Source organism: Mixophyes fleayi, chromosome 8 (assembly GCF_038048845.1).
Source record: "Mixophyes fleayi isolate aMixFle1 chromosome 8, aMixFle1.hap1, whole genome shotgun sequence".
In the NCBI taxonomy this organism is placed as follows: Eukaryota; Metazoa; Chordata; class Amphibia; order Anura; family Limnodynastidae; genus Mixophyes; species Mixophyes fleayi.
In genome coordinates, this window is record NC_134409.1 from 15880261 (window position 1) to 15892379 (window position 12119).

The window sequence follows — 12119 nt, forward strand, 5'->3', positions numbered from 1 at the left end:
TATTTTGCTTTTCATCAGCCCAATTTCAAGTTCCATTTATTCATTTATCTGTGTAGGAGTGCACTTACTGCCCATTACAATTTTTAAGTTTGATGGGGAAAGGGGGGGAGACAGGACTGCAATGCTGAAGGACTCATTAGACACTCTCCTGCAGTGCACCGGTAAAAGCTTCAGACTTCAAAAACTATATAATTTAGAATTTTAAAAAGTAGTCATTTTTATAGCAGCCCCAACCTATCAACAAGCTGTGAAGTTCCAGTGACTGAGACTCTCACCTGATCCAGCAGCTACAACCAGATTGCAAGAGACTTTGCCAGTGGTAACTGGTAACGAGTATCTCTCTTTCCATGGGGGAGTCCATGGCATTGGACCTACTGCAGTTCTCCTTGTTGTGAGGAATGTTTCAAATGGATTTCACCTTTATTTAAGGTAGAAAGAGAAATTATTTCTTTAATATTTCATGCTTTTATTTCCTCAGCTAACAGAAGTTTATGAAACTCCAGGTACCCCGTCATTACCAAGATACAAAGCACTACTGCTAATACTAACAGGGGAAAAGGATCCCCTTTAACTGATTGCTTACTGTGTCGGCTGTCCGTAAAGTATATGGACCTAAAAGGAATTTTTTTTAAGCCTGGGATAGGTGCTATTATGCTCCAAGTGCAACAAAGGTGTAAAACTAAACAAAGTGCACAAGGTTGCGGAAAACGTCAGGCCCTCCTAAAAAGAGGAAGGGCCCCCGCTATACCCAACCTCTGGAGACCAAAAAGATCCCGTAGGAAGCCAGGATCTTTAGAAACCCCTTCGCTGCAAGGGGTCACTTTATCCTAGGATCTGACAATACTCTGGCACCGGAAACTAACTCTCATCGAAGGTTTAGGGGATTTGGAGCCTCAAGGCCACCTAGATCATTGTTGAATACACAGCCCATAAGGGCCTACCACACCCTTTAAAACCTGTGAAAAGGACACAAAAATGAAAGTTGCAAACAGGGCCTAAAATAAAATAAATAAATAAATAGTGTTGTGTGGGTGTGAAGGAATGGTGAGCTAATGGACTGAGAACTTTTTATTCATCACCCATTTCTCACAGTTTAATGTACTTTTTAATCCTTTACCCACTCTAAGTATATACAGCAGAGCATTGATGTATTATGTGTATTATTAGTTCAAGTTATTAGGTACATTTTGCCCTTGCTATTACCTGCAATATTGTATGTATTGGAAATAAAAAGAATATTGCCATATTGTGTGAAAATAACAGGACAGCAGAAGTAATTTTGCTTGTGTGAATAAGGTACCATTGTTTCTTCTGTTTGCTCCCTATTGTCCACTAGTGAGCTCTATAGACACCCAGGAGCCGGACCCAGCAGAGGTCACCTGATGGAGGATACCTGGGGAGGTAGGATAGTATGAGAAGCCCACCAATCAAGACCATTTGCAACTCCCATGAGCAGGCAGTTCCCAAAGTGAGATTAGGAGGTGATAATAGAGGCTACCCTGGGAGCTGGACATGTGTGTGACTGATTTTGGCCAAGAGGTGATGCTCTGCCAGAAATTCGCTATGGAACATATCCCGCTGGATTTATTTGAACTAAGTTCCTCACTTGTTAAGGGGGCCATGTTGTACCTATCTCACTGGATTTATTTGAACTGATTTCCTCACTTGTTGGAGCTGGTATCATTAAGTGGACCGTGCTGTATTTAATCCTGTTCTGCAGAATAAATCATCCTTCTATTTTTCCCTTTAATACTGTGTCTGAGTAATTTGGGAACCACGTATCTTCACAGTGGGTATGGGCTCCAGCCTAATGCAGGGCAAATATAAAAATTCTCCCATCCAGTCAAAAGGAGGCAATGCGGCAAGTGAGAAATTGTTTTCCGTACCTACCAGTTTGCTATGCATTATAATATAAATAAGGAGGTGTAGGTCACCCCCAGTCTGATGCTAAATTACCATAGGTAAACCTAGGGAGGGATTCCTAGTGCCTAGAACCCCCCTCCAAGCCTGGGGCACTGTATAATTGAGGTGGCTGGACCCTGCCTCCGCCTCACACGGCTCTACTTGAAAAGGGAGAGCTAACCTAACAGTAGTGCACGCAGCATTGCCCATGTATATTATATGGTTTATAGGGATAGGAAGAGTTGGAGAGCAGCCAAGCACTGTCTAATATTATAGCCATGCCCACATGCATGCTGGTCATGCCCACTGGTGATGTGGTGTGGAAACCCCCCTCTACAAATCCTGCGTTTGCCACTGTTTACTTATATACATATGTATTACTTATATTTATCTATATTTATATATGTTTAGAAAATAAATGCAGTAGACAATGTTCAAGATTAAGCACAGGTTCTTATTAAGAGCCCAGACAACATTAGTTAAATACTATATTGAATCCGATATAATATAGTCACATTGGATGGGAGAGGGTGGGGGTTTAAAGTCTACCCTGTTGATGATGTATGATTTGATATATCTGATTGTCAGGTGTTGTTGCTGGAAATTCAATGTATCATTGAATTTATCAATGGATTACAATGTATCAATGTAAGTCATAGCGTTTCTACTGCACGTGAGGTGTATTTACTACTAACCAATAGAGAGAGGCTTTGCCATGTTCTGACCAATCAGAGCGAAGCTGCTCTGAATTGTATCCTCCCAGCCTGTCAGTTGGGTCGTGACGCCTTGCAGAGCATGTTACCATCTGAAATAGGTCTTGTTTTATTGGTTCCCACACGGATTTCGAGCTGGAAAAAAAGAAGAGGGTCCACATGGATATAGGTAAGCAATAAATTGGTAAAGGAGGGTGTGTGGGGGAGTATTTTTCGTTTAATAAATTACTTTTTTTTCCTGGTTTCAGTGTGTTTTAGTTTTATTTTATTGTATTTTTGATGGTGTACCACAAGTCCCAAAGGATCTGGCAGCAATGGGTATGTTGCCAATTCTACAAGTGCAGGATAAGGCTGTTTTTTCTCTAGGGAAGGACCCACATTTTCTTTGCGTGCCCAAATGTCCCAGGGTATTCGGTCCTGCTGGGCAGGCTAGGTTCGAGTGATGTTATAACAGGGTTGGCTAATCACGCAACCACAGAATCGCCTTTTTCCAGGCAGGAGGTGCTCTCTGACCCCTTTTAATTCAAAGTATTTCAAAATCCTTGTTTGCGTATGGTCATTGTGGACCAAATGAGAAGTTTCTTTCCAAACCCTTATAAGACCATTCTTTTAAAGAAAACAAAACAAAACGGAAATGGGACTTGAACAATAATGTAACCACTTCACAATATTTTAATTAGAAAGCAAAGCAAGATGACAAGCAGCAGCCAAATAACCGCCCATACATGGAAAAATCAGATTCCCACGCCGGGATTGAAGGGTCTTAATTAGGAGGATGAAACACAAGTCATTAAGGACTTTTCAGAATTGCAGGATGGACATTAAGAGGAATACACTTGTAGAGGATATGCAGGTGGACATTTGCTCAAAAAGCCTAAATGCACGCCATAATGCCTTTCCTCCCCTCGCTCTTTGCAAATCTACTGAAAGTGCTTTCTCACAAATAGCTCATAATTCCAACTTTACAATTATCTTTACTACTTTCACCATCTGTTTCATCACAGTGGTTTGAAACAGTGATAATACCGCTAGTTATTTATGCCTCAGCACAAATAGCTTTTCTGAACTTTAGTGGAAATCATCTAATGTGATTTGTTTACAGATTTTCTAAGATTTTATTTTCTAGAGCTATAAGCCATCTCCCATCTTATGATACAGTGAGAGTGCAATTTCTATTTTGTCGGTGCTTTAACACGAGGGTTTTAGTGCAGATAAAGAGGGACACTCAGTATTTTACTAAGTACTCCACGGATGATGGTGGAAATTGAAATAATTTAGAATTCCTTGGCTCATCCTCAACATCGTTTCCTAACACCTTAAGCAAACAAGAATTGAGCTATTATTCCATCGAAGAGAGTGATATCCAGGATTCACAAACACAGAATCTAATTTATAACAAAACAGCTCTCAACAGACAAAGGTGTATTGCAACTGAAAATGAGAGGATCTTTGCTGTATATTCAGGATATTTTCGAATGCCATAGAAGATGTAACCTGTTTAGAAGCTGCTTGTGGTTTAATAGGGGTTTTCAGTCATCATCAGCTATCATCAGCTCTTTATATATAATAATAATAATATTAAGCAAAATATATGAAAAAATAAATACAAATATGGACTTATTTCTCTGCAGATTAATCCAAAACCATTCTGCTAAATTAACTGGTGTCTGGCATTGGTACACGTCTGCAGATTGTAGATTATAAGCTCCTTTAAGGCAAGAACTGATGTGAATGAATATATATGCACTGATCTTTTCAGTGCTGTATAATATGTGACCATTATACTATATTTTGAGAAACGTTTGCAACACACAGTGTAGACCTGGATCTATACAACCCAGGGAATTTCCATGTATTATCCTGCTTATCTGTACCCATTGTTCTTATCTGTATATAGTTAAGCAATCTTGTCATTTTGTTGTTCTAACCCCCTATGTGCGGTGCTGTGTGAGCCTTATAAATACAAGACAATAACAATAATCTCAGGGTTGCTTGATACATATGGGCTTATAAATGTAAATGGGGGGGCTGTTAGTGTTTAGCCCAGTGAGCCAGAGCACATGGTTCATGATACCACAACATCACCCCGCATGTATTTGCTATGCAAAGTTGGCGAATGATAGATTCACTCTATGTCTCAGTGATTCTTTGGTTCCTAGGGAACTATCAGGATGCATACGCCTAAAAATAGGTCTAGCGCAGTGGTTCCCAAACTGTGCGCTGCTGTTCCCTGGGGTGCAGCGGCGTTCTCACAGGGGTGCCGCAGCCAGGGCCTCGAGCTGAGAAATTTTGAGATCCACCTGTCTAGCCAATTAAATGTCTGTCTCCATTGTGTGTAAGGTACGTGCCAAGAAACCAGTGCTGCGGATTTAGTGGCGCCATATAAATAGCTGATGATGACGTTGATGATGATGATGATGAAGAAACCGTCCTTCAAAGTGCTGAGAATCAAGACGCCCCTGGCTACTCCCCGGACCGCCTATTTCTACTCCGCGATAGCCCCCCTAACACCATGTTAGCAACCCTGAACTGTCCTGTGAATGACTCTAATTGACCATTGTACCATAATACGAGACACCCCAACACGTTTGAGAACAAACCAGCAACAATGGAATTCTCTCTCAACACTGGGACAATCTTGTGCAAGCTGTGAGATTTATGGGGTACGATTCCTCTCTGTCCGTCTGTAGCAGCAGGTTAAAGGTGGGCAGCCGCAAAGTTACTATTATTTAGTTTAGTGACAATAAAAAGTTCATGCTAAATATATTTCTAGGGCAGTGTCCCTTTAAGAAACACCTGCTATACCTTCACACAATTATGGGATTAGAGTAACGCGGTATAATCATTACCAGATAAAACACCTTCCAATTACTCATTTTCCTATTATTATAATATGTTAAATTGTCAGCATATGTTTGAGGAGAAATCAAATTGCTTTTCAAGGTAATGTCAAAGGACTGATTGAAGTGTTAAAATGAAATTTATATTTCAACTATATTGAATTTATTAATCTTTTTTATTATTATTATTTAACATATATGTTTTCTGTGCTTATCAAGAGAAAGGGGAAAATATTTCATTATAATCTAAAGTAATCTTCAATGAATTATCTTCCGAACAAAGTATTTTTTCCTCCTGTAGGAAATATAATATGATCTTATGAGTGGACGTCTTAGGAAATGACTAACAGGAATTGCTGTTCTTCCTGGGAACAAGCAGTAGGAATATCCCACACATTTCCCTTATCCCACCAATTGATTTTTCCTCTGATTTTATCGTTAAGATTGGACTCTCCCCTTGCTCATGAGAAATGCACTTCCTACTACATGACATGACTAAGGCATTGTCCCTTCCGATAAATCTTCAGAAAAATGAGTCAACTGAAGTTTGACAGGACAAGTACTTATATTTACTGCTAATCGGCGAGTATCACCATCACTTCTAGTTATAATTACTGGTGGAGAAAACTTAGAACACGTCAGGGAACTGTGATACACCCTCCAAAGGACTAGTGTAGGGGAAGGGGGATTTAAATAAAACTATAATAGGTATGTGGAAAACACCTTGACATCATGCTTGATTACATATTAGTGTCATTCTAAGGGTTCTGAGTACAAATGTACATAAAGCAGCCATGCTGTATTACTTGGATTCAGTTTTTACATACAACGAATCTCTTCACAATGGAGCAGAGTGGATCTTGGACTTTTGCACGAGGAGGGGGAAAGAGAGCGACACCCCCCCATATAGTAATGATTAATTTCATTACCATTCAAGTGCACCATAACCCTACCCGACTCCTCCTCCTAACGCGCCTCTGACGGACTGTATGATGGTAAATCTATTGACACTATCAGGATCCTTAATGAACATGTTGGTAAATGGGGATGGAAGATGAACACTATTGGCATGGCCGACAGCACTAACAGGTCTAGGGGTCTGTCTGCCCAGTACCAGATGGCTGGACCTCCTGCTGCTTGTCCACCTCTTTGTGTTTCTAATTTGGACAGTGACGCTGTCACTCAAGTTATGGGCCAAACAGCAGAGTAAGGTACATTTACATTTCCAATTCAGAAAGGGGGGAGTGGGGCGACATACGGATCAAAGATTCATATTATACTAAGCTACTGAAGAGCATGTACTAGACTGATATAAGCTGATATCTCATTACTATATGAGCCATATTAATGGACAAACCCCACAATGTCAGATCTCTTAATTTCTGTATGGTATGCTGCACATATAAGTATGAATGTGGATAGATAGATAGATAGATAGATAGATAGATAGATAATAGATAGATAGATAATAGATATGAGATAGATAGTTGGATGGATAGATAGATAGATAGATAGATAGATAGTTAATAGATAGATAGATATGACATAGATAGATAGATAGATAGATAGATAGATAGATAGATAGGAAATAGACAAATAATAGATAGATAGATATGAGATAGATAGATATATAGATATATAGATAGGATATAGATAGATAGCTAGATAGATAGGAGTTAGATAGATAGATAATAGATAGAATGATAGGAGATAGATAGATAGATAGATAGATAGATAGATAGATAGATAGATAGATAGATAATAGATAGATACATAGATAATAGATAGATAGATAGATAGATAGATAGATAGATAGATAAATAGATTTCAGATAGTTAGATAGATAGATAGATAGATAGATAGATAGATAGATAGATATCAGATAGATAGATAGATAGAGAGATAGCTATCCTATAGTAAGATAGATAGATAGATAGATAGATAGATAGATAGATAAATAGATTTCAGATAGTTAGATAGATAGATAGATAGATAGATAGATAGATAGATAGATATCAGATAGATAGATAGATAGATATCAGATAGATAGATAGAGAGATAGCTATCCTATAGTTAGATTGATAGATAGATAGATAGATAGATAGATAGATAGATAGATAGATAGATATCAGATAGTTAGATACATAGATACATAGATAGATAGATAGATAGATAGATAGATAGATAGATAGATAATGTTCTAATATTTATTTCACCAACTCTGTTGTTCTCCAAAGATCTATCTTTTTACAGTCAATTCACTAACCTCTTATATCTGGTCTAATTTTCCCACCGTACAAAGATTGGCAACTCCTGGTAATCAAGTAATCCATCAATAATTAATGGAAGGCTTTGATTCTTTCCTTTCCACACATTTGCTGTCTAGCTGACATGAATGATTGAGACCACAGTACTCCACCAAATGCGGCAGAGTGAGTGATGTGTGTAGGTTAGGATTTGGTTCGTTCATATGCCAAGGTCAGTGGTCAGCCTTGTAATGTGAGGCTGTTGTGGAACACGCAGACACACATTACATATTACATCTATGTAATAAATAGTGCTCTGTCAAACGGAGGATTTAGCCGAGTTTGTTGCAGATTTTCGAACAGCTTGTTATTTCATACTGCTGGCTGGCTGCCTGATGCTAATCTGAAGCTGTTCTGTTTTTATCTTATTAAATATTAAACCTCACTTAAACATTGCTATTTTGGACGTATTTTGTCGATAGTTGTCTATTTATGTAGCATATGATACGCAGAGATAAGAGACACAATGTGGGTGTCCCTTCTTATAATATATCAGAGGAAGGGAGTGGTGTGACGGCTATTTAAGTGAACATGACTGAGCAGTCAAACGCAAACAATGAGGTCATCTCTCTCCCCGCAGTCGCATAGTTATTGTTTATTTACAGATTACAGGTCACATCCAGACAAACCTGATTATTTTATTGCCTACAATCATTGATATTGTGTTGCAAGGCTAAGTTCACCACAGACAGGTTCAGGGTAGAGTCCAAATACTAAACAAATTAGTGGCAATTAACAATAGAACTGCTTTATATTTACTGGTTAGAGTCATTGTAAAGGTAGAACCAGTGAAGGAAAATTCCATTCTTTGAATGGTCTGTATTGAAAAGGAATTGTCTAATACAGAGTTTCCCAAACCCAGTCCTCAGGGACCCCTAACAGTGCAGGTTTTCCAGATGACAAGTGAAATATTTAGTACCACCTGTGGATCTGTTACAATGTATCAGCCAGTTATGATTACACCTGGAGATATGGAAAACATGCACTTTTAGGGATCCCTGAGGACTGGATTTAGAAAACGTAGTCTAATACCAGTATAGAAGTAGTTTCTCTCCTGGAACCTCCGTACTCTGCGCCAGACACTTGGGTCTCCACAAGGATGGATCTACTCTACTGCTCATGTCATAATTGCATGGTCTCTTTACAATAGCTAAATAGAGCGCTTGCATGACATGGTAGTGCCTGGACTGGTCCTCTGCTTCTACAGTCGATAAACTCAGCACATTGGTAGTTTCTGCAGGCTTCATCAGGAATCCCCATGGTGCAATATATGTGGATCCCAAGGTAGGGACCCCAGCTATATAAACATGGGGATAGCGTTTAAGACATTGTGTGATTTGGGTTGTTTGCAGCTGCTCAGTGTCTGGCTGAATGTGTGACTGATTAGCTGACTCTTAACATTCATTTATACACTAATTATCACAATTTTAAATTGATCATTTTTCAGTAAATTGCGTTAATGTGCATTCTAAGGGGCACATTTATCAATGTTCTCAAAAAGTGAAAAGTAGTTTTCAATTTTTATCGCATTGATAAGAATTGAACTATTTCTTAAATTTATGTAGAATGCAACACAGAAACAGTGGTTCCGATAAACTGCTGTTTCTGTGATAAAAAAAATTACTTATCACACCTCTTCATCTCTGGATCTACTCCTTGTCTTCTTCGTTCCTCTTCATACTGCAGTTGCGCATGTGCAGTTCGAAGACTTGGTCATGCGCACAAACATCTCTGCTCTGTCTCTGCAACTATAGTTGCATAGAGCGAGCGGTGAGTGACAGGGAGGGATCATGTGATCCCTCCACACATGTGCTGTCCATCTCTGCTCTTCGGAGCAGATCTGAAAGCACTGACATTTTTCAATTATGCTGGTGTACATTAGCATAACAAGTTACCGGAATTATTTTTTTCCGAAACTTGTTAGATTGCGGTACGGAGCAGTCACCATAGTATTGAATGGTGACTGCTCCCAAAAACGAAACAGAATGCAAAGCAGCAGTGCATTGCACCATTCATAAATATGCGGGACACTCCAACTTGCTTTGGACTTACGGTAAGTGTGTGAAAGTTTGATAGCACTACTTCTTAAATATGCCCCTAAGTGAGAATGCTTTCTTTATTTCATCTTCTCCCCATTCCGTTTTTTTTTGTTTATTCCCATTTTGATTATACATATTTATATTTAATTATTTATTTACTTTATCTTTTTATTTATTATTTATATCCATTATTACATTATTTATATCCATTATATATATATATATATATATATATATAAAATTATTTTTATTTTCTGCTCCAAACATTTAAATTATATATTTCATTTATTTATGTCAACAGTGAACTATTTTCACATTTTTTTTTTGTGTTAGAATTCTAAGAATATTTTTTTAAAAATTGTTAGTTTGCACCTATATAACCGGCCCACTGATGGTTCTAGCGCCAGCACCATTCTATAATTTTTCACGTTTTTTTATGATCCTCGTCGCGTACTAAGCCTGCATAGTAGCATCCAAGTGGCCAGACAAGTGTCCGTGAATGTCGGAGTAGAGTGGGCCGCAACTGTGATTTAGGGTCTGCATAATTCCAGACCTGGCATCGCTTAGACATCTGCTTTGCTTCTGGCTGCTGATTACAGCCATCTGCTCTTGACTGTTGCTTGTTTAATGACCTTGACTTCTGTCTGCTGATTTGATGCTGTCTTGTCCCCTCTGATATTGATCCTGACCTGTCAGACTATGAGTTTTCCCTGTTGAGTCGTCTGCTAGCATGATCTATACAAGTAATCAACTATAGTGCAGTAGACCTGGTAAACCACGTACCAGTGAGCACATTTAGCTCTATGGGACTGGGGGTCAGCTATTGGTGAAGACCATGATTACCTTGGCTATAGTCATCATCATCATCATCATCATCTATTTATTTATATAGCTCCACTAATTACACAGCACTGCACAGAGAACTCATTCACAACAGTCCCTGCCCCATTGGAGCTTACAATCTAAATCCCCTAACACACACACACACCAAGAGAGACTAAGGGCAATTTAATAGTAGCCAATTAACCCACTAGTATGTTTTTGGAGTGTGGGAGGCAACCGGAGCACCCGGAGGAAACCCACGCAAAAACGGGGAGAACATACAAACTCCACACTATAGTTGCTCACAATCTGGCACAGTGGCTCAGTGGTTAGCACTTCTGCCTCAGAGCGCTGGGGTCATGAGTTCAATTCCCGACCATGGCCTTATATGTGAGGAGTTTGTATGTTCTCCCCGTGTTTGCGTGGGTTTCCTCCTGGTGCTCCGGTTTCCTCCCACACTGCAAAGACATACTAGTAGGTTAATTGGCTGCTACCAAAATTGACCTTAGTCTCTCTTTCTGTGTGTATGTTAGAGAATTTAGACTGCAATGGGGCAGGGACTGATGTGAATGAGTTCTCTGTACAGCGCTGCGGAATCAGTGGCGCTATATAAATAAATGGTGATGATGATACTGATCTGACATCTCACTGGTGATACATGTTACATAGAGTCACAAATGGAATATTATTGAGAGTTTATAATATTCTATTTTGCTGGCACCTAAACTTTGCTTGTACACCGAGAAGGGACTGGAAGCCGCTCCCCTGACAAAAGTGTCATTATCCTTTAGAAAATAGCTTTGTTCCTTCCCTATCTCTGTTGTTGCAAGAGGAACCACCAGTGTAACACACCTTTGTTCCCACGCCCACACATTGTGTTAACAAACATACTGGATAATTGGTGCTTCCTAATCTGATGACAACTGCAACAATACAAGGCATGGGCTGGTGGTCTGACAGGTAGCAGAGCTGATCACGGTGGAAGCCTGTCCAACCATTGCATTCCGAAGAGAGAGCATTTCAACAGTGACTGTATACTCCATAGGATATTACATTATATGCTCCAGTTCAGTAAGTCTACAGTCTCAAAATATTCCCAATAAAGGAGCATACATATTAATTACACACTGAAAACAACCAGAATAAAAGAATAATAATTATAGCATTAGAAGATAGAAAAAAAAACAGAGTTCCTGATTAATTAAGGAAAGCAAAGCAAAAAAAGGAGTAACTTAGCACCTTGGTAAAACCATGTTCCATTGGAGGGGGAAGTAAATTTAAAATGTGGGGATAGATTTATAGTTGGGATAGAATATGGCCTAGATCAACTTTAAATTTCAGTGTAAAATTAAAGTTATAAAGTTTTTGTGTGCTACATGAAAAAAACATATAATAATAACCTAATTTGCACCCCTTGCATTGTAACATGGTTTGTCCAGGAGCAATTTTTTTTCACCATTTTTTCTGCTTTCCATTCCTTAATGAATTAGGCCCAGA

The 12119-nt window shown here is 38.9% G+C and overlaps 1 long non-coding RNA gene across 1 annotated transcript; it reads right to left on the reverse strand.

Moving 5' to 3' along the window:
- Window positions 1–352: 352 nt before the first annotated feature.
- Window positions 353–7860, reverse strand: LOC142100008 (uncharacterized). The gene is made up of 3 exons (XR_012678653.1): window positions 7722–7860; window positions 2598–2750; window positions 353–418 (listed from the first exon to the last, which is right to left on the reverse strand). It is a non-coding gene; the product is annotated as an uncharacterized LOC142100008 (long non-coding RNA).
- Window positions 7861–12119: the final 4259 nt, after the last annotated feature.